This window comes from Bos javanicus, chromosome 2 (assembly GCF_032452875.1).
Source record: "Bos javanicus breed banteng chromosome 2, ARS-OSU_banteng_1.0, whole genome shotgun sequence".
Classification (NCBI taxonomy): Eukaryota; Metazoa; Chordata; class Mammalia; order Artiodactyla; family Bovidae; genus Bos; species Bos javanicus.
This window is the reverse complement of record NC_083869.1, coordinates 2,080,620-2,105,442: the sequence shown is the minus strand read 5'-3', so window position 1 is coordinate 2,105,442 and position 24,823 is coordinate 2,080,620.

The window sequence follows — 24,823 nt, the reverse complement described above, 5'->3', positions numbered from 1 at the left end:
TGACCAAGTCACCTTGCTTATTCTGGAAGAGACTCAAGGGTGCCACCATAACCAGTGTTCCATTTCAGCTGATCAGGCCCTACGTTCAGCCTCGCTCAAGAAGGAAATATTGGACTGCTTGTTGCCTGGGGGTAGTTGTTTTGTGTACCTGAATGCACATTCCCACAAAGGTAGCCCATCAGTAAGTTATCAGCTACTCCCCAGCTGGACTGCTTGTAAAGATCTGACACACAAGGAATGAGTTTACTTACTAAAGTGATCAGAACAGTTCTTTCTGGAATTTGGTCTGAGAGGTCAGTTCAAAAGCAAGAGAACAGGAAGAAGTTACTGTGAGAAGGCAAGAGAGGCTCTTCCTAAATGATACTCCAGCTCCAGTTCATAAACATCCCTGCCATAATTCCTCCTGAAATTACGTTCTCAGCTTTCAACATATAAGCTCAACTTTCACCAGGGCCACTGGAGCCATGTTTCTAGGAGTGAGAAATGAACTCTTGGCTTGGACTTTAGACAGGATGGACATTTCTTTGCCTCAAATCCCACTCCCATGGCACAGAGGGAGAGACAAAGAGCTTTTCATTCCTAGTTACTCTAAATCCTAATAGATAGACCCAGCATCCAGTGCACAAAGAATGGTAGGAAAGCAAACCCACCGTGGCAATCAGGTGATTAGGTCTGAGCCCTAAGTGGCCAGGCCAGAGGCATGTGCAGAAGAAAACCAAGATCTAGCTCTGATGCCCCAGAAGGAAGATGTTGGCATCCAGCACCTCCAGACCATGTAGGGTGTATATGGAATATGAGAAAACCTCAGGAGAATTCCAACATGCCGCAAGTATTCCTTATGTTCTGTATGCCTTGACTTGCCAGGGATGGTCCAACTTTATGTCTGTCATTCCAGCATAATTTTATTCTCAGAATTGTTCCACATAAGATGGTTAATTATATGGTCCCCCTACTTAAAGCAGATTTACAGCTTCTTAGTAGGAGTAGGAAATGTAATAATTGCTTATTGCTGCCTAGCAAATTATCCCAAAACTTATCTACTTAAAACAACAAGCAAGGAATCCTGTGGCTTCCCAGTGGTTAGAACTCTGAATTCCATCCCTGATCAGGGAACTAATCTTGCATGCAGTATGGTACAGACAAAAACAAACAAACAAAAAGGCGAATATGAACTCACAGTTTTTGCAGGTCAAGAATTCAGGTATGGCTTATCTGGGCATCTCAGACTCAAGGTCTCTATTGAGGTCACTGTTAAGCTATTGGTTTCATCTTGTAGTCTCATCTGAATGCTCAGCTGTGGTAATGGGGTAGGGATGGTGGAGCAACCCAGTTCCAAGGTCATTCACAAGGTTGTTAGTGAGCTTCACATCCTCTCCGACTACTGGACTGAAGCCTCAGTTCCTTCCTGTGGTCTCTCCACAGGGCTGCTCACAAGGAAGCTGGCTTCCCCACTGCAAGTGAGCTAAGACTGAGAAAGAGAAGGGCAGAGAGAGACAGAGAAGAGAGCCTATGACAGCCACAGTTTTCCTATAACCTTGTCTTGGGAGTGACTTCCTAACATTCTGCCATATTCTATTCTTTAGGAGTGGATCGCTAGGTCCAGCTGACACACAAGGGGAGGAGATTCCATGAGGGCCCAGCACCAGGAAGCAAGTTATGGAGGCCAGGTAAGAAGCTGCCAGGGCTTCCCAGGTGGTGCAGTGGTACAGAATCTGCCTGCTAATGCCAGAGAGGCAGGAAATGTGGGTCCAATCGCTAGGCTGGGAAGATCCCCTGGAGGAAGAAATGGCAACCCACTCTAGTATTCTTGCTTGGAGAATTCTATGGACAGAAGATCTTGGCGGGATGAAGTCCATGGGGTCACAAAGAGTCAGACACAACTTAATGACTAAATGACAACAAGAAACTGCCAACCACGGTGGGTATAAGTCCTCTGTGGTCTTGCATTGTCCCCAGTGATGGTTCTCACACATTTCTGTTCCACCTCATTGCTATCGCTTCCAGAGCTGTGGATTGAAGGAAACTCTCTGGAGACCACTACCGATGTAAGGCGCAACTGGTGGACACCATCTGGCTATTGGAGAGACAGAGGTGCTGTGGCATCACCCTAGAGTGGAAACTGAAATTGGACTACTAGGTTCAAACCCCAGCTCCTCACCATTACCTGTGTGACCTGACCTTGAGCACATTATCTTTTCTCTGCCCGTCTGTCCATCTTGGTGGTTGCTGCTGCTGCTGCTAAGTCACTGCAGTCGTGTTCGACTCTGCGCGACCCCATAAATGGCAGCCCACCACGCTGCCCCGTCCCTGGGATTCTCCAGGCAAGAACACTGGAGTGGGTTGCAATTTCCTTCTCTAATGCATGAAAGTGAAAAGTGAAAGTGAAGTCGCTCAGTCATGTCTGACTCTTAGCGACACCATGGACCGCAGCCCACCAGGCTCCTCCATCCATGGGATTTTCCAGGCAAGAGTACTGGAATGGGGTACCATTGCCTTCTCCTCTTGGTGGTTAATAGTGCCTATTTTTCAGAACCGTTCAGAAAATTAATGGACCTACCACACACATAAGATGTTTAGTGGACTTTCTTGGTGGTCCAGTTGTTAAGAATCTGCCTGCCAGTGAAGGCGATATGGGTTCCATCCCTGATATGGAACAATTCCACATTCTGCAGGGTAACTAAGCCCACACACCACAACTACTGAAACCTGCACACCTAGAGACTGTGCTTTGCAACAAGAGAAGCCACTTCAAAGAGAGCCCTGCTCACCACAACTAGAGAAAGCCCATGCGCAGCAATGGAGATCCAGTGTAGCCAAAAATAAATACATAAATTTTTTTAAATGCTCAGGATTATAAGCTCATAGGAAATGCTCAGAGGATGGTTGTCATCCCATCCTCATCTTTATGGAGAACTGTGCCCCTCGAGTTAGAAGAGCAGGGATCTGCACCCCTAACACGTGAGTCTCAGCAAGGCCAATTTCCAAGTGAATATCCGCACTGCTCACAGTGGCTCCACATTTCCTCCCCAACCCAGATGACCCATTCTCTGGGCCTTCATCTCCAGGGAAATGGTCCTGGAAGCTAGCCCTCTGTCCAGGCCCCAATCCCTCTGCCGAGTTTCCTGAGATAAGCTTCCAGCTACCCCCCACCCAGCCTCTTTCTCCCCTTTCCTCCTCCCCTGCTCTCTCTAAACCCATAGTTCCCAGACCTGTAGTTTTTTCTCAGCTCTCTCACTATGTCTCTCCCCACCACAAAGATTTACACTCCTGACACCCAGCTCTGAGCTGACATCCCTTTCCAGTGTAGCATGCAAACGTCACAAACGATCATCCAATCCTGAGAAGGCCCTTTCTCTGGCAACAGTGACTCACTTCAAATCATTTGCCTGCATTTTATCAGTAGAGGGGTAGTTGCCACAAGAGTTCAAACTAACAGATAAGAAAACTGAGTCAATATGTGAGGGGAATTTGTAAAGCAAAGAAACACATGTTCCTAACCCAGAAAACCACTCAAATCCTCACCCTTCCTTTTACAGCCATGCAAGCTGGAGCCCCGACCTCCCCTGCCTTTGCCCCGCGGGAGACACACTTCACAGCTCTGTGGGAGGATTAACTAAGGCCATGTCACCAACACACACATAAGTTCAGGCAGGTCCTAAGTGCTTCAACAGAGCCCCAGAGCAAGGGAAGACACGCCAACCTGGACAATGGGTACCTTGAGTTCTCTTGCTGGTAACATGGGATCGCCAGCATTAGCTATCTTGCTAGCATTAGAGCAGAGGCCAGAGGACCAAGAGCTGCCCAGCCCCAGGGCTGTGACCCTTGCCTGCTGGTAGTCTCTGATGAGCTCCCAGGGGAATGGCAGCCACCTGCCCTTGTGACCTCTGCAAGCCTCTCCTAGGCACAGGGCCAGTGTACTTCCTGATGCTTTTTTGCTTTTAGTTTCATTTGGTATTTTATTCTAAGAATAACCTGTTTGGATACATAAAATCTAACTTTCCTCTCATTCTGGTCACTCTTCAGTAGTTCAGTGGGCCTGGTTGAGCAATAAAATCCATTAGAGGACTAAGACTGACCCCTGTGTGCTGGTGGCCAGGGCAGCTCCCTCAGTTTCAGGAAACAGGACTTCTGGGCTTTCACTCCTCAAGAACCAGTATGGGTGGGCTGCTTGGCCACCTGTGACACCTCTTATGGACAGGGGCAGCCCCCACCAGTAGACACATGGACAGGGGCAGCCTGTGCCATTAGATTCTTGGACAAGGCAGGCCCTCACCACCAGGCAGCCAACAAGTTGGAAAAAGGGAGTTGGAGTAAGGGAAGGTAAAGCCCACCAGTTCCAGGTTGATTGCACAACACCACCTTTTCATCCGGCAGACTGTTTTGAGCTGTGTGGATTGCCCCTCTTTGTTTCAAGGAGGCTAGGGAGCTGGGGGCCATGACATGTCCAGAGCTATACAGCTGGTATGTGGCAGATCTCACTTAGTCTGGTCTGAACTCCAAGCCCATGCTGTGATGACCAGGCTTTCTTCAGCTGGGTCCAGGGTGGCATTTTCTAAATCCATCCAGAAGTCCTCATCCTGGGTGTGGGGGAAAGCATTAAACTGAATCCAGTGGTCTGTAGCCCACACACAACACCAGCCTCCTGAAGGGTCAAAATGCACAGCCGTACACTAGCCCCTTGGCCCTCCAGGACTGAAGTCTGCGCAGACAGCAGTGCTTGACAATCAGGGCTGCAGGGACAAACCCCAGCTCTGCCTTTGTCAACTATGGGATCCTGGACATTTCACTTTCCCTTCTTATGCTTTAGTTTCATCCTCTATAAAGTGAGGTAAGAACTGCACCACCTCCAAGGAGAAAGTGAGCAAATTAGGTGAACAAAATATGCACAACCCTGGCAGCTGTGTCCATGCTGTACAGCATTTGGAGGCTGGAGAATGGAAATTTATAAGAGTAAGATCAAAGCTTTGAATACATGCTTGAAAATATCCACAGTGTTAAAATAGAGCCTTCAAAATGGTAATACCATACTTCTCATACAAATATAAAATAAACCCTTCCCAAAGGTTTCATTTAACTTATTAATTAATGAGAGATTCAGATGTTGAAATGGTGCAAACGAAACTGACTTACAGAGATTTATACGCTCTCAGTTCAGTTCAGTTCAGTCGCTAAGCCGTGTCCGACTCTTTGTGACCCCATGGACTGCAGCACGCCAGTCTTCCCTGTCCTTCACCAACTCCTGGAGCCTACTCACACTCAAGTCCATCAAGTCGGTGATGCCATCCAACCATCTCATCCTCTATCATCCCCTTTCCTTCCACCTTCAATCTTCTCCAGCATCAGGGTGCTTTCCAATGAGTCAGTTCTTTGCATCAGGTGGCCAAAGTATTGGAGTTTCAGCTTCATCATCAGTCTTTCCAATGAATATTCAGGACTGATTTTCTTGAGGACTGGCTAGTTTGATCTCCTTGCAGTCCATGGGACTCTCAAGAGTCTTCTCCAACACCACAGGTCAAAAGCATCACTTATTTGGTGCTCAGCTTTCTTTATAGTCCAACTCTCACATCCGCACATGACTACTGGAAAAACCATAGCCTTGACTAGATGGACCTTTATTGGCAAAGTAATGTCTCTGCTTTTTAATATGCTGTCTAGGTTCGTCATAGCTTTTCTTCCAAGGAGCAAGTGTCTTTTAATTTCATGGCTGCAGTCACCATCTGCAGTGATTTTGGAGCCCAAAAAAATAGTCTGACACTGTTTCCACTGTTTCCCCATCTATTTCTCATGAAGTGATGGGACCAGATGCCATGATCTTAGTTTTCTGAACATTGAGCTTTAAACCAGCTTTTTCACTCTTCTCTTTCACCTTCATCAGCAGGCTTTTTAATTCCTCTTCACTTTCTGCCAAAAGGTGGTGTCTTCTGCACATCTGAGGTTATCGATATTTCTCCCTGCAGTCTTGATTCTGGCTTGGGTTTCATCCAGCTTGGCATTGTCTATCTGGGCCTTATATTTTTCTCTTTTCCCCAGACAAGAATTCCTGACAGGGCAGCATGGAGACACAGCAAGTGTGAGATATAACATTTCCTGGCCTCTATCAGCTGTAGAATCATCATTGCCATAGGCCAAGACCCCAGCTGTCAGCCCAGGGCAGGGCTCTGCCTAAAGAAGCACCAAGGAGAAAGGAAAAAGCGAGGGCTTCATGTTCAAATAAATCCAGGTACAAATCCCCTCCTTAGCACAAACGAACCGAAAGATTGTGCCACTGTCATGGCATCATATTCCAAGACACTAAATGAGGTTTTATTCCTCAGATTTCTCTGTACCCCTGGGCCACTCTCAGCCTGACAACTGAGGGAAGCATCCCACAGGTAACAGGAGTTTAATTCTTGAGTTGGGCATTTCAAATGCTCAGGCTCAGGGGAGGGACAAGAGGTTCAGAAGAATATGAGAAAAGTCAGAGCAAATCCTCCCCTAACAATAGATATTGTTTCCTAAATTGAGGGAAGAGAGGAAACCAGAGGGAAAGGAGAGAGTTTGTTGTGGCATCTGTGAGAAGGGCCACCTGACTGCTCACCAAGTCTGAGGGCTGAGCCCTGCATAGAGGGCAGATGGATAGGCCTTCTAGTCCCATACCAACTTCCAGAGAGCAGAAAGGAGCACTCAATTCATTCTATGAGTCAGTGAGAACCTGGATGTCCAAACCAGGCAAGAACAGTACAGGAGAAAAAGGGAAACTTACAGAATGATTTCACCTATGAACATAGATATTATCTTAAAATGATCATTCATTTTGACCAAATGGGTCTATGCCAGAAACACAAGGTTAGCATAACAGCAGAAAATCAAAACAAAATCTACATAATAGATTAAAGGAGAAAAACTATTATCTTGTTAAAGTCAGGGGGGAAGTATTTTATAGAATCCCTAAACCTATTTAGTATAAAAGTCTTATAATAATTGGAACAGAAGGGAACTTCTTTGGCCCAAAGAGCTCATCCACCAAAAACCCCACAGCAAACATTATTCATCAGTGTGATATAGTCATAGCTTCCCCTTTAAAGTTAGGAATAAGACCAGGTTGCCATTATCCCCATTTCATATTTGATTTTATACTGTAGTCAAGGCAGAAAGGCAAGAAAATGAAATTTAAAACTATACAAAATGAAAAAGGAATGGGAAAAATCTCTTTTGACGGCTGACATAACTGCCTTTATTTTTAAAAAGACACCTTCAGATAAAATTTTAGAAATATTGAGACTTTTTCAAAGTAGTGGTGAAAATAAAATCAGTTATACTTCATATCAGCAACAACCTGTTCAAAAATGTGATTTTTTAAAATACATGCCATTTCCAACAGATATAAAACATATGAGGTACATAAAGATAAATATAACAAAAGGTATTTCAAACTTATATAAAGAAAATCATACAGCTATTAAAAGAAAGTAAAGAAGAGATGTCTAAATGGAGAGATATACCGTGCTCCTGATCAGGAAGACTCAGTATTAAAAAGAGGCTGGTTTTCTCTAAACTGAACTGTAGATTCAATAAATTCCAATCAAAATCCCAATAGGGTTTTGAAGGAACTTGACAAGTTGATTCTAAAGTTTTCAGAAGCTTTCAGCAAAGACCAGGGAATTTACGAAGAATTGGGAAGGGGAGTCTGCCCATCAGTTATCAGTTCAGGGACATAGAAAATGACCAGTGGAACACAATAGAGAGTTCAGAGAGAGGCAAACTGTCACACAGCTTTCATAACTGATGTTAGTGAAACCGTAGATAGTCGGGGACCATTCAAAACATAGAATAAACAATTCTAAGTTGATCTGTGTGGGGGAAAAACTGACATCTCTTCACTCCAAGTGACTTAATTATTTAGATTCTAAAACTTTTCATTAAAAAATCATAGAAGACTCTTTTCATAACTTTGGAGTAGGAAAGACTTTCTTAAACCAGGACAACAAAACACAATATAAAAAAGGGAATGACTGGTAAATATTGTTGCATTAATACTAAAATCGTCTGACATCAAAAGATACAATAACAAAGGTGAAAAGACAAGACACAAGTTTGGAAAAGATATTTGTGACACATACAACTGACTGATGATGAGTATGCAAAATATGCATAAAAAGAATTTCATTAAATCAAAAAGAAAAACAACCCATAAAAAATAAACAAAAGACATAATAAGCATTTCATAACAAAAGAAACACAAATGACAAATAAACATATAACCTTTATATATGTTCATACAGATATAAACATATATATATAGCCTCTTTAATCATAAGGTAAATAAAAATTAAGATCACACTGAGATATTACTCTACTCCCACTAGATTGGTAAGGAGTTAGAAATCTGATAATTCTATGCGCTAAGATGTGGAGCAAGCAACAGTTCCATATGCCACCAGAGGGCGAGTACATTAGTTCAACCACTTGGCAAACAATTTAGCACCATCTGATAATGCTAAGAGCACCTTTAAAAAGCAAAATAAAATGACATTGTTTAGTGATAATATATATTTAATAAAACTGTTTTAAATAAGGAAATAATAAACAGATTTCAGAATGATGTTACCTCTGGGGAGGCTGAGGGTTAAGAAGAAAGACATGTGACCCTGGGGACATTTTAGGACGAGCTATGAAGGGCTTCAAGGAAAGTGATATATTGTCATTGTACTCCACAAATTACAGGTATGTTGCATGTTTTGTTTTGTGTATTAAATAGTACACAGTAAATACCCTTTCCTTTTAAGAAAGAAAAACACATCAGCCAGGACTACTGGTACCCTCACTTTCTAGCTCTGAGGGACACCATCCCCATCACCCCACTGCAGAGTCTGCACCAGACCCCCAGACATGATGCCTGCTATCCTTCTGCCTCTCCTCCCCTGGTCTTGCTCGCTAGTTCCTCCCAGTGTCTCACTTCCAGAAGACAAACTTGGCCCCCCTCCTCTCTGGCCGCTCTCAGACCTTTCTGGGGCTCATCCAATCTCCTGGCAACCACACTTACTGAAAACCCCCAAGGCATGAGTCCAGCAGGTGGCTCTCCCTTAAGCCATCCCCCTGTCCCCTGAGTCCTGCTGTCTGCTCTCCAACCATGGACATCGCAGCCCCACACCCGGAATGGCCTGCCCTGTCCATCCTGGCCTTCACCACTCCAGGCAGCCAGCTGCTCAGCCACAAACCACGGTGTTTCAGCTTCAGTCCCACTTGGGCTCCTATACAACCCGACAAGGTATCAGCGGTCTCTGTGTTCAAATAGACTCGGATTTCAAATGCTTCTCACCACCCCTCTGCTAACCCCTGGCCCGAGGCGCCCACTATCCTGCTGTGTTCCTGCTCACCACCTTGTTCCTCCCCCAACCCTTGCCCTTTAGTTTCCTCTTTAAATGAAAGTCAACTCATATCCATCCTTCCTGCTCTTTGGTGACTTCCCATTGCACTGACAGAGAGGGCTGAAGCCTCTGAACTGGCCCAGCAAGCCTGGTTAATTCAAGCCTTGCCCTCCCACACACTCACCACAGGGCCTTTGCATGTCTCTTTGCCTGGAACACTCCTCCCAGACTTCACACAGCTTCCTTCCTCGTCTTCTTCAGGCTTCTACTCAAACAACTTGTAGTCAGGTCACCTACTTGTAGTCACAAACCTCCTACTTGACACTCCACTCCCTCCACCTTTCCTTCTCTTCTTAGCATTCCTGCTAAGTCGCTGTTAAATCACTTCAGTTGTGTCCGACTCTGTGCGACCCCATAGATGGCAGTCCACAAGGCTTCCCCATCCCTGGGATTCTCCAGGCAAGAACACTGGAGTGGGTTGCCATTTCCTTCTCCAATGCATGAAAGTGAAAAGTGAAAGTGAAGTTGTGTCCGACTCTAGCCACTCCATGGACTGTAGCCTACCAGGCTCCTCCGTCCATGGGATTTTCTAGGCAAAAGTACTGGAGTGGGGTGCCATTGCCTTCTCCATCTCTTCTTAGCATTGGGTTGGCCCAAAAGTGTGTTCAGGTTTTTCCATAAGATGTTACAGAAAACACGAGTCAACTTTTGGGCCAACACAATATTATTTTCCATGTCACCTGTTCTACCTTTTATTGACTTGCTTGTTTCTGCACAATATGTAGGCTTCTGGAGAGCAAAGGTGTCTGTTTTGATCACTGCTGAATCTCTAGCCCTTAAAGTGGAGACCTACACCTGGGAGGCCCTTAGTGTGTATTTGCTGGACATGGAAGAGCAGCTAAATTGAGCTTTGGGAATGTGATGCAACATCAGTGCAAGCCCCACCCTGGCATCCAGGGAGAATAGGCACCCAGGGCGGCCATTCCCTTCCATACTCCCCTCAGAAGACACAGAACTATGGGAGGGCCAAGTGAGACAATGGAGGGGAGGGGAAGGACAGGTATCTCAACAGCCCTGCTAAGAATCAGAGGTCATAGTCAGAATTTTGCAAAGTGAGAAAACCAAGGCTTTGGAAAGGCAGGACTACTCAGACAGCCCATGGACAGGTCAGCTTTGCCCCAAACTCTGTCAACAGCAGAGTCTATCAAAATGCATTCATCACACTCTGCCCACTGATGTTGGGGAAGCTGGTCATCTGTAAGGGAATACTGAGTCTTTTTACACAGTCTTATGCAGACAGCTGACCTCGGTTCAGAACCAGAAAGTCTATTGGAGGGAGCATACTGATGGAGAGAAAGCCACAGATTGGGAGACACCTGGCCTCCTTGGACCTCAAAGTCCCTGTAAGACAGGGTGTATGTGTGCACCTCACAGGACTTCCCTGAGGACTCGGTGGGGCTGTGTATGGCAAGGGAGGCCAGCTGGCCTCACTCCTCATGCATGAATGCAGTCAGCCTCTTGGGCTCCATAGGCCCAGCCTTGTCTCTTCAGCTGAGGTATCCCCTGGGGGGCAGGAGTCCAAACTCCTGACAGTCTTCATTCAGCCCATAATATTCCACTGGTGCCTCAGTTCATGTCCTTCTTGCAGACAAAGTGCATTCATACTATTTCAACAGCCCCAGAACGAAACTCCAGCATCAATGCTAAAAGCCAAAATCTCAACTAAACATCACCTAAATCAGACATGAGTGAGAGAGCTTGATAAAAATGGTTGGATTTTCCACATCTCAGAGGCAGGGGAACCTGATTTCATAAGAGAAGAGAGCTGAAGCAAAACTCCTCTCCAGTTTGACATATGAAACCAGACAAGTTATGCTTCCAAAATACAATGGTAGGACAGGCAGAGGATAGACAAGCCCATTCCAAAAAGATGAGGCGGGTAATGGGAGAGAAAGAAGGGGTGGTGGGTCCCAAAGAAGTACAAAACCTAGCAAGGAAGTTCCACCAGATCTCAAGGCTGGAGAACAACCTCCTTGGTTTGATACTCTGCCCTCCAGGCTCACTGGGTGGCAGTCCCTTCCATAGTGCTGCCCTGCAGGTCTTGTGGTCCCAAGGCTGGGACTACCTCTCCCCTAGGGTTCCACAGAATGGTCCCACAGCTTCAGCCAGACACCCTCTGACCTGTTGAAATGAAGCCATGGCCCTGATGATCTCTGAAAACCTACAGTTTCTTTGCTGCCCTTGAATTGCTCACATCTGCATCCTAATAGGGCTTCCCTGGTAGCTCAGCTGCTAAAGAATCCTCCTGCAATTCAAGAGACCTCAGTTCGATTCCTGGGTCAGGAAGTTGCCCTAGAGAAGCAATAGATTACCAACTCCGGTGTTCTTTGGCTTTCTTGGTGGCTCAGACAGTAACGAATGCGTCTGCAATGCAGGAGACCTGGGTTCAATCCCTGGGTTGGGAAGATCCCCTGGCAACCCACTCCAGTATTCTTGCCAGGAGAATCCCCATGGCAGGCTACAGTCCATGGGGTCGCAAAGTGTCAGACAAGACTGAGCGACTAAGCAGAGCACAGAAGCCTAATAGCTCTAGGTCAGTTCCCCTGAAATACAACTCTTAGTTACATGGCTTACAAAGAAGGAAGAAAGCTTGATAAAAAGACTGGACTTTCTGCCACTCTGGAGGAGGGAAAACTGACTTCATAAGAGAATAGAGTCATCAACTTTCTGTATTCCAATGCTTTTATAGTGTGTTTCATAAAAACAGAGGCAATTTAAATAAATTCATGTTAAGAAAGGAGGATTTGGGAGAAACTTAGCCACGTCTCCATGGGAAGGCTCAATCCAATAACAGGCTCCACTCGCAGGAGAGATGTTTATGGCATTCGTGAAACATTTCATTTCAGGGAACTCAACCCCAGAAATATCTAACATTATAACTATAGGAAATTGGAAAGGTCTATTTTAAAAGATCAATAGTGAGACAGGACATGAAATTAGCAGAGAGAAGAAGTATCCCAGAAGCCACAATATGATCACCTAAGAAATATGGTTATCAGAGAAGTTAAGTTAAAATGCGCTCATCCTCTGGGTCTGGTGGTTGTCATCACCTGGATTCTCCAATCTCATCAGCGTCATTTCTCTGCAGTTCACTTAAGGACAGCCCAGGCAGGAGGGGCTTCAGTGGAGCATGTGGGTGGGACATAGCAGGTTAAACTCTCCCACCATCGATTTCACTGCATGTGTATCTCATTTCAGTTTTGAAAATGCAGCTAGGCTTTTAGAATCTGCACACATGTACACAATATTCATAAAGACTAAAAAACTATGCCCCGAGTAACATTCTCTGGCAAACGTAGGCCTGGTCGTGAGAGCATATACAGAGATAGAGACTTGACTATTCTCACACCAGACCCCAAACTCACACCTCACAGAAGCAGGACGTCTCTGGGACATCAAGTCCTTTGCACAGTGACTGGGGAATCTTAAAGCAGGACTGAATGAAGACCACACAGGGATTTGTTGAAATGGCTAAGCCCAAGTTCTGGAATGAAAATTGTATCATGGTGAGTCTCACAAACTTAAGCCAGTTAAGTTCTAAGATGCCCAGTGCACACCTGGGGCAGTCTCAGTTAAAGTGACTTCATCAGGAAGACACAGCAAACCCAAGGCATTGCTAACAGTAAGTGTGGGTAATCTCCCATTCCCAGGCATCCAGCTCCCTCCTGCAACTGACCTCACCCCCTACCCTTGCATCTTTGGCAGTACCCTCTGCCAAGTGTGGCATCACCAGCAGGCTGAGAACAGGCCACATCTAGATGAGGAAACACCTTGAAGCAGAGAGGGGCTTCCTTGCTTCCCTTGCAAGGAAGGGGCCCTGACTCAGAGCTAAGACACTTTCCCAGAGTCCCAGCATCTGCCTCTCCTACCCAACCCCACTGAGCCTAAACAGCAAGCAGCGGGACAGCAGCCCCCACATCGGTGCTGCCGTAAGTGACAGTGACAGCAAGAATTCTGCTCACACAGGAAGCAGGTCAGGGGGATGGGAGCTGAGTGAGCAGAGTCTAGTGCTGGAGAGCCAGGAGTTGGCTGGGGGCTGGCACCACCTGTGCTGCTGACTAGTTTTGGGATCTCACATAGGCTAGTTGTCTGAAGGTTTGTGAGATAATGTAGAAGAAGTGCTGGTTTATTGTAAACACTCAAGAATGCATGGCTTAATATTGTTATTTTTGTCACAAAAAGATCTTATTAAAAAAATATTTATTATTGTTCAGATCCTCCAATTATTCTCCTACCTGCTGGCTGATGCCTCAGAGTTTTCCATAATCTAATCAGGCATGAGACTGTAAATAGAAATCCTGCAGTGAGAGCACAATGGCCAACACAGGCTCAGAGGGAGGAGTAAACCAAAGTGATGGCAGTAACCTGTAACTGGTCAAAGCAAACCCCACATGAGCCCAGCCCTGTTCCACGAACAAGCCCAGCTGGCTCCCGGACAGGATGTTGTCAAACCCTTGCCCGAACAGATTTCTACCTGGGGTTCGGAATGAGACCATCAGAGAAAGGAGGACTCCTGAAAGGGAAGGACAGTGACAGGGACAGTGGTTCTGGTACAAGCCTGACGTGCCTCTGTTTCTGCTGTTTGTGCATTGGGTGGACCGTGGGCTTGACTCTACCCCAGGTTCTCCATCTCTGAGGCTGGACTTAGCCTGTTCTCTTCCTCCTGCACTAGTGACTATAAGTTGATAGGTTAGAGGGTCCCTGGAGAAAGAAAACCAAGCATGGCTTTCTTGACATAAGAGAAGCCATTTTGGTCTGAGTCATTTGGGAATGGAATCTAAGCCTGGCCATAATGCTCGCCCTTAAATAGGTCTCAGTAGTAAAGAATCTTTCGGAGAAGACAATGGCACCCCACTCCAGTACTCTTGCCTGGAAAATCCCATGGACGGAGGAGCCTGGTGGGCTGCAGTCCAGGGGGTCGCGAAGAGTCAGACGCGACTGAGCGACTTCACTTTCACTTTCCACTTTCATGCATTGGAGAAGGAAATGGCAACCCACTCCAGTGTTCTTGCCTGGAGAATCCCAGGGACAGAGGAGCCTGGTAAGAGGCCGTCTCTGGGGTCGCACAGAGTCGGACATGACTGAAGTGACTTAGCAGCAGCAGTAAAGAATCTTTAAGGGAACAAAGGAATGCAGGAACAAAGGGAAAGCAGACAAGAAACAATTGTTCAGTCATGAAACAGAGTCCTAGTTCCTCCTTAAGTTCTATGTGCTATTCAGGTAGCCACTGCCTTTTTCAGGTGTTAAGTTGCTTCAGTCATGTCTGTCTCTTTGCAAACCCATAGACTGTAGCCTGCCAGGCGCTTCTATCCAAGGTATTCTCCAGGCAAGAATACTGGAGTGGGTTGCCATTTCCTTTTCTAGGGGATCTTCCCAACCCAGGGATCAAACCCTCATCTCGTATGTCTTCTGCATTGGCAGGTGGGTTCTTTACCACTAGCACCGCCTCTTTGTGGTGGAACCAAGGCCCTGACCCAGTGGAGGAGGCAATGATGATGTTGACCCTCCTGATGTCAATCAACTAAAGCTTGGACTCTAGAATTTTGCCTCAATTTTGTGCTGAATTCTCTGCTCAAGCCCCATTCATGAATATGCATGGACCCTTAGCTTAAAACTTCCCCATCTATTAGTGTCCTCTTTGATTTCTTTCACCAGTGTTTATAGTTTTCTATATATAGGTCTTTAGTTTCTTTAGGTAGACATATTCCTAAGTATTTTATTCTTTCCGTTGCAATGGTGAATGGAATTGTTTCCTTAATTTCTCTTTCTGAAAGAGACACGTGTACCCCAATGTTCATCGCAGCACTGTTTATAATAGCCAGGACATGGAAGCAACCTAGATGTCCATCAGCAGATGAATGGATAAGAAAGCTGTGGTACATATACACAATGGAGTATTACTCAGCCATTAAAAAGAAAACATTTGAATCAGTTCTAATGAGGTGGATGAAACTGGAGCCTATTATACAGAGTGAAGTAAGCCAGAAGGAAAAACACCAATACAGTATAATAACGCATATATATGGAATTTAGAAAGATGGTAACAATAACCCTGTGTATGAGACAGCAAAAGAGACACTGATGTATAGAACAGTCTTATGGACTCTATGGGAGAGGAACAGGGTGGGAAGATTTGGGAGAACGGCATTGAAACATGTAAAATATCATGTATGAAACGAAATGCCAGTCTAGGTTCGATGCATGATACTGGATGCTTGGGGCTAGTGCACTGGGACAACCCAGAGGGATGGTATGGGGAGGGAGGAGGGAAGAGGGTTCAGGATGGGGAACACATGTATACCTGTGGTGGATTCATTTTGATATTTGGCAAAACTAATACAATTATATAAAGTTTAAAAATAAAATAAAATTAAAAAAAAAAAAAACTTCCCCAGTTTTGGTGTTCAGTAAATGCTACTTTAGGAAAGATCCCCAGTATTTTCCTTACTTGCTGCAAGTCATAATAAATCTTTACTTCTCACAATTTTTGGCTTGATTTTATCTTTTGGCTTGACACTCACCAAAAAGAAAACCCACTTTGTGGGGTAACATAACTTGACTGCTGTTTTCTGTCTACCCAACCAGTGGGGTCCACTGGCTTCAGTCCAGGGAGGTCCCGCTTTCCTCTGGTTACCCATGGAGCAGCCTGAGTCAGGAGCCCAGCCCTGAACTCCTGCTGCCGCCTCCAGGGTCCTTATCTCTAGAAACTTCCCTGCCGTTCCTGGAGAAGGGTGTGTACCTTGCCAGGGCCCACAGAGTGAGAGCAGGGAACTGCAGTCTGATGCTCTGGGCCAGACACCCAGCCAGCCCTGTGTCCTGGGCCCCACATCTGCCCCTAAATCCTTAACCCTTCTGCTCGTGTAAGACAGAAAGAGGCAGTCTCTTTCTGGTGGATCTGGTATGAGATTTACCCTCTGGCTGTGAGCTGCTTCTGACTTACTGAAAATGCCCCAGCTCACCTTCCGTCCACCATTGCCTGCTTCTGGGCTTTACCTGGAGGGCTCACGCATCTAGGCAAGTGTGGGGAGAGAGCAAATTAGCCAAAATGGTGTGTTCAGTCTCTCTCACCCCATGTTTTGTAAATAATGACTATGTAACAGCTGAGATCATCTGCGGCACTGTGCTTGTACCTCACGAGGAAGCGTTTGGTCATGAGATACTTTGTGCTATACAGATATGTGAGCTTCACCTTAAAAAGTAGCAGCAATTACTGCTGCATCATGGCCATGGCCATTGTGTCAGCCAGGAGAGAGGTTTTGTGGTGGCATGTTATGGCTGCTGCTATGGCTGCTGAGTCAGCCAGGAGAGAATAAATGTGTCTGCAGTTCCTATGGCTCTTTGCATCTTGTTCTAGCCTCTGAGCTTGCACCTTGCCTACCCTGGGTTCAGTGAACAGAGTGCACAGTGTGAACAGCGAGACAACTGGCCTCACAAACAGGATGAGAAACAACACAACTGGAGCAGTCAGCAGGATACCTGGTGGATGGAGGGACCTGAGGCTCCACAGAAGAAGAGCCAGCAGGATGCCCAACATAGGGGAGCCTGAGGCTCCACTGGATGTAGGAAGCCAGTGACCACCATGTAGCATGTGGTACCATTTGGCCACGATCCTCAGTGTGGGCTCCAGGTGAAGACTGGGAGGAGGTGGGTGGGTCACTGGATAGCACTGTAAAGGCCTTTCAGGTGGTGAGTTCCCATTTGCTGAACAAGGCAGCATGGACTGCCACTGGCACAGTGGGGTGGATTTTCCTGACTGCCCTGAATGCGAATATGGATGGTGCCTTACGCGATGCCACACCAGTGCTCCATGTGCAGTGACACTTGGAAGAACTACAGCAACATATACTGGTGTTAGAGCACGAACCCCGCAGCCCTGAGGAACCCAGTATCTCTGACAGCGAGGAGGTAAGTGACTGTGATGATGAACATTATGAGACTGCGGGTCCCCATTTGTCAGTGAGACTCACTGTACAGAAAAAAGTGAGGCATGAGCAGCCTATGGCCCAGGGACAGGCATCCTCAAGGGGCCCCCAATGTGACTGAGTTCACAACGTATCGACCATATACACAAGCAGAACTGGTCGACTTGGGTAAGCAGTTTTGGCAAAAGCAAGGGGAAACTTGGTAGCTTGGCTTCTGTGATTCTGGGACACAGGGGTGGACCCAGCACCTGTGGGGGGTTTTGCAGGTCCTTATTGAGAGAAGCAGAGGAACGGCATGAGAGACGCCATTTTGAAAGTGTAAAGACCCCGAAGGGGACCCAAGTTGGCAGGGGTCCCATCCAGGTTATGCGGATACAAATGTGGGCTGATTTGTGAGGAGGTATACTGTAAAGGCTGTGTCCTATATAGAACATTGTACTGTAAATGCCATGTCCTCTCTTGCAGATTTAGAACAGAGTACTGTAAAGTCTGTGTCCTGTGATGTAGATTTAGTGGAACAGTGTATAAAGGCTGTGTCCTATGATATGCTACTACCCTCTGATTCTCTTGCAGATTTAGAACAGTGTGAAAGCATTTTTAACCTCTTCCTTGAAGGGGTGGGCCCAGCACCTGTGGGGGTGTTTTCAGGTCCTTAATAAAAACCCTCCAGGGTTGGAGTTGCCCCTGTGGGGCTTTCCTGCAATTTCACAAGAACAGATGGTGGACTGGACTTGACCGTGGAAGATAAAGGCACTCCACATGTAGTGATTGGCTCTTCTAGCCTCATGAGGGCGAGGATTGCAGCATGAGTTCAGGTGATACCTGGCACTGGGTTTTGTTATATATTGGGGATGTGTTTGTTGTTGTACCACTGCTGTAGCAAGACGTAAATCCAAGGGTCAGTTGTCACTTGCCAAGGAAATATCACAGAAGATGAACTGTGCATAGAATGTGAGGTGAGAGATCCTGAAGGGGTGGAGTGTGGGGAGAGAGAAAATTAGCCAAAATGGCGTGTTCAGGCTCTCTCAACCCATGTTTTGTAAATAATGACTACGAAATAACTGAAATCATTTATAGCATTGCACATGTGTGTCATGAGGTACTCGCTTGGTCATGGGTTGTGTGCAGTACGCTTGTACAAGCTCCACCTAAAAAGTGGCGGCAATTACTGCTGAGTCACAGCCAGGTCCGTTGGGTCAGCCAAGAGAGAGGTTGTGTTGTGTTAGGTTATGTTATGGCTGCTGCTACAGCTACTTCATCAGCCAGAAGAGAATAAACATGTCTGCAGTTCCTATGGCTCTTCGAGTCTTCTTTCAGCCTCTTAACTTGTGCCATGCCTACCAGGGTTCAGTGAACAATGTGTACGGTGTGAACAGTGAGACAGTTGGTGTCACAAGCAGGATGAGAGCAGTACAGCAAGTCTACCAGACCCCTGGGTGTTAATCCTTCTACCTCCAGGCTACACTACTGGACCTGCTTCCAACAGAGAAGTGCCTCCAAACCCACTTGACACAAGTCAGGATTTCCACCCTGACAGCTCAGGCCACAGAAGACAGAATTGTCTTCTTCAAGCTCATTCCTCAGGAAAACAAAAGCTCATGAGTTTCTACCAACTCAGTAAGAGCAAAGCAGACATTCCCCAGGGCTATGCAAGCAGGCACCTCTTTGCATCCATTCTCAACCAGTCATGGCTGCATGCTTTCCCCTCTGCCACTGCCTTCTCATTTGTTGGATGAGCAAACACAATTTCATAGCTTGTCTCTGGGATAAGCAGGTCATGCAGTCAAAGTGTGGCGAGCATGCTCTCTCCACAACCCTCCCAGCTCAGCAACAGCGCCCTGATGCCAGGGCAGGGTCTGTGTGGGTCAGAGTCCCTTGGCACCTGCCCCCCATCTTTCTCCAAAAGCCTGGGGTTGCAGTTCCAGCCCATGCTCTGCTTTGTGATAATCAGAGGAGAAAAAAAGTAGATCCTCCATAGAAAAGAAAGTCAAGGAGAGTGATGGAGGAAGCCCATGTCTCCTGCTGGCTTTGCCAGGCCAGCGGCTGATTTAGTTCCATCAGATTGCAGCAGGCCTCCCAAGTCAGCCAAAATCAGTCAACACAGACCATGTCAGGAGAGGAGAGGAGGGCCTCCTTGTAAATTACAGCATGTAATTTTGTAACATTTTTTTTCTGATTATAAATCTGTGTTCATTGCAGAAAATTAGAAAATGAGGGGGAAGAGGGAAGGTGAAGAAGAAATAAAAGCTGTTCATAATTCTCCTGCCCAGAGAAAACTGCTGTTAATAATTCAGTATTTTTCCTACTGGTCTATATGTTTCAAAGGTGAGCTATTGAATATTCAGCTGAGTACCCTACTTTTTTCAGTTAATACCTTATACTATCATTTTCTTACTTCCTTAAATATTCCCTAAAACAAGACCTTTAATAGCAGTGCTACATTATACTAAGTAGATATTTTTGCTTATATCTCACTGCTAAACACCAGTTTTTCACCATTGTAAATAGCAGTACAATGCCAATTCATGTTCACAGACAGTTTCTGCCATCTCTAAAGCATCCTTTGTAATTGTAGCAGTGGCTAGCTGGTCATCCCTATCAGCCAGTTGCTAGCTAGTCATCCTCTTTAGTACACAGTCAGGCTACACTCAGCCTTTATGCCTGTGCCCACACCCTGGCCACCTTCAAAACCCCCACACTCCTCCCCTTGGAAGTCACATGTTCAAATGGCAGAACCACTCTCAGTTCTGCCCCTGAGTAACTACATGGAAAAGAATGACCCTAGAGATCTGCTGAGCAGCCCAGGAGAGCCATATGAACAATTCAATTTCTGTTGTATTGACCCATTTGGGTCTTGTGAACCATTTAGCTAAGCTACTGCATGGTGCTTCTGCCTTGATAGCCACTTTGCTTGACCAAGGCGGGTTATGGGGCCTTAAATTGGCTTCAGTTCAGTTCAGTTGAGTTGCTCAGTTGTGTCCGACTCTTTGTGACCCCATGGACCACAGCACGCCAGGCCTCTCTATCCATCACCAACTCCCGGAGTTTATCCAAACTCATGTCCATTGAGTCAGTGATGCCATCAAACCATCTCATCCTCTGTCATCCCTTTCTCCCCTGCCCTCAATCTTTCCCAGCATCAGGGTCTTTTCAAATGAGTCAGCTCTTAAAATCAGGTGGCCAAAGTACCAGAGTTTTAGCTTCAACATCAGTCCTTCCAATGACCACCCAGGACTGATCTTTAGGATGGACTGGCTGGATCTCCTTGCAGTCCAAGGTACTCTCAAGACTCTTCTCCAACACCACAGTTCAAAAGCATCAATTCTTCAGCACTCAGCTTTCTTTATAATCCAACTCTCACATCCATACTTAACTACTGGAAAAACCATAGCCTTGACTAGACAGACTTTTGTTGGCAGAGTAATGTCTCTGCTTTTTAATATGCTGTCTAGGTTGGTCAAAACTTTGCTTTCAAGGAGTAGGCATCTTTTATTTTCATGGCTGCAGTCACCATCTCCAATGATTTTGGAGCCCAAAAAAATAAGGTCAGCCACTGTTTCAACTGTTTCCCCATCTATGAAGAAGTGATGGGAACCAATATGTGAACCGTGAACTTCCTGATGTTCAAACTGGTTTTAGAAAAGGCAGAGGAACCAAAGATCAAATTGCCAACATCCACTGGATCATAGAAAACGCAAGAGTTCCAGAAAAACATCTATTTCTGCTTTATTGACTATGCCAAAGCCTTTGACTGTGTGGATCACAATAAACTGTGGACAATTCTGAAAGAGATGGGAATACCAGACCACCTGATCTGCCTCTTGAGAAATTTGTATGCAGGTCAGGAAGCAACAGTTAGAACTGGACATGGAACAACAGACTGGTTCCAAATAGGAAAAGGAGTTCATCAAGGCTGTATATGATCACCCTGTTTATTTAACTTTTATGCAAAGTACATCATGAGAAACGCTGGACTGGAAGAAACACAAGCTGGAATCAAGACTGCCGGGAGAAATATCAATAACCTCAGATATGCAGATGACACCACCCTTATGGCAGAAAGTGAAGAGGAACTCAAAAGCCTCTTGATGAAGGTGAAAGTGGAGAGTGAAAAAGTTGGCTTAAAGCTCAACATTCAGAAAACGAAGATCATGGCATCTAGTCCCACCACTTCATGGGAAATAGATGGGGAAACAGTGCAAACAGTGTCAGACTTTATTTTTCTGGGCTCCAAAATCACTGCAGATGGTGACTGCAGCCATGAAATTAAAAGACGCTTACTCCTTGGAAGGAAAGTTATGACCAACATAGATAGCATGTTCAAAAGCAGAGACATCACTTTGCCAACAAAGGTTCATCTAGTCAGGGCTATGGTTTTTCCTGTGGTCATGTATGGATGTGAGAGTTGAACTGTGAAGAAGGCTGAGCACCAAAGAATTGATGCTTTTGAACTGTGGTGTTGGAGAAGACTCTTGAAAGTCCCTGGGACTACAAGGAGATCCAACCAGTCCATTCTGAAGGAGATCAACCCTGGGATTTCTTTGGAAGGAATGATGCTAAAGCTGAAACTCCAGTACTTTGGCCACCTCATGCAAAGAGTTGACTCATTGGAAAAGACTCTGATGCTGGGAGGGATTGGGGGCAGGAGGAGAAGGGGACGACAGAGGATGAGATGGCTGGATGGCATCAGTGACTCGATGGACGTGAGTCTCAGTGAACTCCGGGAGTTGGTGATAGGGAGGCCTGGTGTGCTGTGATTCATGGGGTCGCAAAGAGTCGGACACGACTGAGCGACTGATCTGATCTGATCTGATCTGAATGCCATGATCTTCATGTTTTAAATGCTGATCTTTAAGCCAACATTTTCACTCTCCTCTTTCACTTTCATATAGAGGCTCTTTAGTTCTTCGCTTTCTTCCATAAGGGTGGTGTCATCTGCATTCCTGACGTTATTGATATTTCTCCCAGCAATCTTGATTCCAGCTTGTGCTTCCTCCAGCCCAGCATTTCTCATGATGTACTCTGCATATAAGTTAAATAAGCAGGGTGACAATATACAGCATTGACGTAATCCTTTTCCTATTTGGAACCAGTCTGTTGTTCCATGTCCAGTTCTAACTGTTGCTTCTTGACCTGCATACAGATTTCTCAAGAGGTAGGTCTGCTGCTGCTGCTGCTAAGTCGCTTCAGTCGTGTCCGACTCTGTGCGACCCCATAGACGGTAGCCCACCAGGTTTCCCCGTCCCTGGGATTCTCCAAGCAAGATCACTGGGGTGGGTTGCCATTTCCTTCTCCAATGGGTGAAAGTGAAGTCGCTCCATCGTGTCCGACTCTAGCGACCCCACAGACTGCAGCCCACCAGGCTCCTCCATCCATGGGATTTTCCAGGCAAAAGTACTGGAGTGGGGTGCCATTGCCTTCTCCACAAGAGGCAGGTCAGATGGTCTGGTAGTCTCATCTCTTTCAGAATTTTCCACAGTTTATTGTGATCCACACAGTCAAAGGCTTTGGCATAGTCAATAAAGCAGAAATAGATGTTTTTCTGGAACTCTCTTGCTTTTTCTATGATCCAGAGGATGTTGGATTTCTAACAGAAATTTCTAACAGTTTCTAAAAGCAGCTTGAACATATGCCAGTTCACTGTTCACATACTGTTGAAGCCTGGCTTGGAGAATTTTGAGAATTACTTTACTAGTGTGTGAGATGAGTGCAACTGTGTGGTAGTTTGAGCATTCTTTGGCATTGCCTTTCTTTGGGATTGGAACGAAAACTGACCTTTTCCAGTCCTGTGGCTACTGCTGAGTTTTCCAAATTTGCTGGCATGTTGAGGGCTGCACCTTCACAGTATCATCTTTTAGGATTTTAAATAGCTCAACTGGAATTCCATCACCTCCACTAGCTTTGTTTGTAGTGATGCTTCCTAAGGCCCACTTGACTTCACATTCCAGGATGTCTGGCTCTAGGTGAGTGATCACACATCGTGATTTTCTGGATCATGAAGATCTTTTTTGTATAGTTCTTCTGTGTATTCTTGCCACCTCTTTTTAATATCTTCTGCTTCTGTTAGGCCCATACAATTGTTCTCCTTTATTGAGCCCATCTTTGCATGAAATATTCCCTTGATATCTCTCATTTTCTTGAAAAGATCTCTAGTCTTTCCTATTCTATTGTTTTCCTCAATTTCTTTGCACTGATCACTGAGGAAGGCTTTCTTATCTCTCCTTGCTATTGTTTGGAACTCTGCATTCAAATGGGTATATCTTTCCTTTTGTCCTTTGCTTTTCGCTTCTCTTCTTTTCACAGATATTTGTAAGGCCTCCTCAGACAGCCATTTTGCTTTTTTGCTTTTCTTTTTCTTGGGGATGGTCTTGATCCCTGTCTCCTATACAATACCACACACCTCCGTCCATAGTTCATCAGGCATTCTGTCTGTCAGATCTAGTCCCTTCCACTGTATAATTGTAAGAGATTGGATTTAGGTCACACCTAAATTGGCTTGGCCTCTCACATAAGCTCTTATCTCAGAGAGCAGCCCACAGGGTCACAAGTAAATATAAGTTACTTGCAGGACTGCCCCTAGGGCAGGAGACTGAGCAGGTGGAGTCTGTCCCCTGTGGACAGATACTCCAAGATGGAGATAATGGCAAGAACGAGAAGGATCTGAGTCCTGCCCAGGTCAGATATAAAGAGACCACATATTTCTCATTCTCAAGTTCAAGGAGACCTTCCTGATTACACAAGTACAGAAAGTTTCCTCTGGGATCAAAAATGGAGGATGCACCACCGCTTAGTAGGTGGTGTCAGTCTACTCACAGGCCTCTTACCTAGGATCCGTCTTGGCTAAGAGATGCGTGCACCCATCGGAGAACCCTGAGATAAACCAAATATGGGCTCAGAACAAGGCAAAGAAAGCAAGACGACTGGCCAGAAGAAACTTGGAAGAAATGCCCCATATAAGTGATTTAAACTACTGCAAGGGTGCCACTCTCTCTCTCTGGGCCTGCCCATGTATGCCTGTTCACAGGTACTCTTTTCCTCCTAATAACCATTTTTATTTGTTTCACTACTTTCTGTTTCTTTGTTGAAATTCATTTCTGTGAACAGACAAGCCAGGGCCTTGTCACTGGCCCCTGGCCCTCGTGGTCTAGTGGCTAGGATTCAGTGCTCTTGCTGTAGAAGCCTGACTTCAATCTCTGGCTGGAGTACTGAGATCCTGCTTCAAGTCACTGCAGACCAAGGTCACCCAAGATCATATCAATGACCCTTGGATCAACAGTCTCCCCCCACCTCCCAGGGCTTCCCTTTGTCAGCCTCTTAGGATAAGACCCAGTAGTGCTTTACCAAAACTCCACTCTGGTTCAGACTGAGCAATCCAAACTTAGCCCAGAAACAACAAAACACACTGCCACAGACTCAAACCAAGGCATGTGCCCACGGCCCAGTCTCACTCTCTGTCTGCACTCTGTCTGGATCTCCCTGTGTGTCCACTCCCAG